We start from the raw sequence: 3884 nt of genomic DNA, 5'->3' as shown, positions 1-3884 counted from the left end.
TGCCACTGGTCTGGAGGTATATATTGTCACCAAATTTGAAATAGTTGTGTGTGAGGATAAAGTCACAGAGCTCAGCAACAAGTTGTGCTGTATCATCATCAGGGATACTGTTCCTGACAGCTTCTATGCCATCTGTGTGTGGGATGTTTGTGTAGAGAGCCTCCACATCCATGGTGGCTAGGATGGTGTTTTCTGGGAGATCACCAATGCATTGTAGTTTTCTCAGGAAATCAGTGGTGTCACGGAGATAGCTGGGAGTGCTGGTGGCATAGGGTCTGAGCAGAGAGTCTACATATCTGGATAGTCCTTCAGTGAGAGTGCCAATTCCAGAGATGATGGGGCATCCAGGATTTCCAGGTTTGTGGATCTTGGGTAGTAGATAGAATAACCCTGTTCGGGGCTCCAAGGGTATGTTGAATTGTTCCTGTGCTAGTGTAGGGAGTGTCCTGAGTAGATGGTGCAGTTTCTTAGTATATTCCTCAGTGGGATCTGAGGAAAGTGGCCTGTAGAATTTGGTATTGGAGAGTTGTCTGGCAGCCTCCGTCTGGCAGTCAGACCTGTTCATGATGACAACAGCACCTCCTTTATCAGCCTCTTTGATTATAATGTCAGGGTTGTTTCTGAGGCTGTGGATGGCATTGCGTTCTGCACGACTTAGGTTATGAGGCAAGCGATGTTATTTTTCCACAATTTCTGCCTGTGCACGTCGGCGGAAGCAGTCTATGTATAGGTCCAGACTGTCATTTTGACCCTCAGGAGGAGTCCATGTGGAGTTCTGCTTCCTGTGTTGTTGGTGGGAGGGTATCTGTGTATAAATGCACTGTTCAGTGTTATCTTGAAAGTATTCTTTGAGTAGGAGGCGGCGAAAGTAGGTTTCCAGATCACCGCAGAACTGTATCATGTTTGTGGGGGTGCTGGGGCAAAAAGAGAGTCCCCGAGATAGGACAGACTCTTCTGCTGGGTTGAGTGTGTAGCTGGCCCCATGTGGCAGGTAGGAGTTTAGACAGCTGTCTAAACTGTCTAAACTCCTACCTGCCACATGGGGCCACAACAGCTCACCCAGCAATATCGTCAATTTATCCAGCTACACACTCAACCCATTGATAACATTTCTTGCTGGGAGGGGAGGGGAGAGAGAAGAGGCGTTTTCTCTGTTTCTTTCCTCTCCATTTCCCCCCGTTCCTTCAATTCCAAAATCCTCCCTTGTATTTCAGACTGTGCAGTGACGCCCTCCCCACCCCAGGACTCTGGAGCCTTTGCAGCAGAAAGATCCCAGGAGCTGAGGATGAATCCAGGGGATGAGTAGCTGGCAGGAAGGAGTCCTAGCAACTCTTCTGGGAATGTAGGTGAGGAATGACTCTCCCTTCTCTAGCTTGTCCCCATGGGGCTTTAGGGAGCAGGGACGGTTCTGTGATAAATTCCATCCAAAATCCCCCTTTGATCCAAGCCGAGAGACGTCTGAGCTCTCCACAATCCCCTTGACAGCACCAAAGAAGGGGTGTTTTCCACTGCCCAGGTGACCCCAGCCAGGGATTAAGGGCAGCTCCAGACTTTCCCTTTCTCCCTTCTGGTAAATCAAGTTCAAGTTTTTACAAGGAGCTAAAGAAGTCTCAACCCCGCATCTCAATTAATGTCACATTTCTCACTACTGGACAGAAACAAATGTCATTTCAATCCCAGGTGAGTCCACTTCAGTCATTTCTCAGCCTGAGTCCTACACCCTCATTCCTTAGGGCATTGTGTCACCGTGTGGGCGTTTTGTTTCTCTCCTCAGGTTTACACAGAGACACAATTTCCTTTGTACAGATCCATGAACAGCACAAGCTTTCTGTGTCTCTAGTCTGAGCCAGGGCATTCAATTCCATTGGAACTTTCTCTCCGGCAATGGCAATGGTCAGACAGAGGGGACATGGCCACCTTCAGCCCTGACAGTGAGATATTCACTCTCCTCTTTCTTCATGTGGCTGTTGTTGTTCCGTGAAACATGAACGATGGAATAAAAAGCTAAGTTTACTCCAGGGTGAGGAAAGAAAGGAGCCACCAACTCCCTGAAAAATCTCAGTGCCCCAGAGAAAACCTGCCCCTACTACCGGTATTGGAATCACTGATGTGCTGGAGATATGACAGGAAAAAGGACTGTCTGAATTGCCAAGGCAGGGAATGAACAATCTACAACTATGTCATTGACCACAAACACACTCTAACCATGCTCCAGCCAGTAGGGAAATGGGCAGAAATTCTTGCTGTTCAGCCATGGACACACTTACAGAGCTGCACAGCAGTGAGTGTGCTGTGGAAGCTGGTCTGAGCAAACAATTGAAAATGACCCTTCAGTGAGAACAGAACCATAGTGTAAAAAAAGCCCCTGCGTTAAGTGGTTGTGGCTGAGTGATCTAACCTAGGAAACCATGGGGGTCTTTCTGTGGAGGTTTGATTCTTGCCAACTAGGGAAGGCAGGTGTGTGATGTCTTCATGGCTGTACTTTCAGTGCCTGAGCACACAGGGAGCCAAGTCTAATCTTACTCATAGGCTAAGGACAAGTCTACATTTCAAACATTGAGTCTACGCTGCTGCAGCTCAGTTAATGAAGATGCTCTATGCCAGGGTTTCTCAAACTTCATTTCACTGCAACCCCCTTCTGCAAAAAAAACTTACTACATAACCCCAGGAAGGGGGACCAAACACCAAGCCCCTCCACAGTGGGTGGGGAGGGAGCCAAAGCCTGAGCCCTGCCCCCCTGGCAGGAGGGCAAAACTGAAGCTTGAGGGATTCATCCCTGGGTGGTGGGGATCAGACTCTTGTCTTCAGCCCCAGGCCCCAACAAGTCTAACGCCAGCCCTGGCAACCCCATAAAAACAGGGTCACAACCCACTTTGGGGTCCTGACTCACAGTTTGAAAACCACTGCTCTATGCTGATGGGAGAGTTTTCCTGTCGGTGTAGTTAATCCACTTCCCCAGGAAGTGGTAGCTATGTCAGTGGGCGAAGGTATGTTGGTGGGTGTGCAAGTTGTGGTGTTTATCACATTTATGAAGTTTAATTGAACCCCATTTTTAAAATCACCTGTGGTCTGAGAATAGAAAAGGAACTTGATGAAGCAGGGGCTGTCCTTCAAAGTCCTGGAGATCATGATTCCAACCCACTGTTGTCATGGGGATATAGCTTGGTGGTAGAGTGTTTGACTACAGCTCAAGTGGTCCTTGGTTCAAATCCAAGTTCCCTCTGATAACCTTTGTTTTTTTAAAGGAAAACATTTTCATTTATATTCTCCATTATGCTCACAAATTCCCCTCTATGAGGATTCTTGAAATGAATGTAAACACTTAATGTTTCGCTATGCAAATGCATAAAAACGTAGCAACCTGTCCATCAGCTGAAATCATTCCAGTCTTCTGTGTCTAGTTTATGTTTTACATAAATTAAACAAAGGTATCATATGAATGCACATTTGCAGATCCCTGTTCTCCATGGGCTATGCTGTGCAGAAGAACAAGAACCACATCCAGTTCGGGTTCCAGAGTCTGATGAGCAAAGGCAACTTGGTGCAGGCTAAAGTCACCAGCACCGTGGCCCCTTCACATTCAACCAGCAGCTGGGCCCCCAGGACAAGGCATGAGAAGAAGACAGTGGCTCTGAGCAGGAATATACCCACCAAGAAACTGGCTAAAGCTGCCAAGATCCCCAGGAAGGCCACCATGGCCATGTCTAGGCTTAATCATCAGAATGTGGTGACTGCAGTGGGAACCAAAAAGGCAGAGAAAAGCCCCCAAAAGTTCTAAGCTGCCAAGCCACAGAAGGTGGTCAAGATTCCACCTACAATTAAGACCAGAGAGTCAACGTCAAATCACCCAAAGCCAGGGCTAAGAAGGTGGCACTGAGAAAGAA

General features: G+C 47.7%; 1 non-coding gene across 1 annotated transcript; it reads left to right on the top strand.

The window, feature by feature from the left end:
* The first annotated feature begins 3151 nt into the window (after positions 1-3151).
* TRNAC-ACA (transfer RNA cysteine (anticodon ACA)) lies at positions 3152-3223 on the top strand. Its single transcript has one exon. It is a non-coding gene; the product is annotated as a tRNA-Cys (tRNA).
* The last annotated feature ends 661 nt before the right edge of the window (positions 3224-3884 follow it).

The sequence above is a fragment of the Chrysemys picta genome, chromosome 16, assembly GCF_011386835.1.
Source record: "Chrysemys picta bellii isolate R12L10 chromosome 16, ASM1138683v2, whole genome shotgun sequence".
In the NCBI taxonomy this organism is placed as follows: domain Eukaryota; kingdom Metazoa; phylum Chordata; order Testudines; family Emydidae; genus Chrysemys; species Chrysemys picta.
This window is presented reverse-complemented; position numbering and strand designations above follow the sequence as displayed.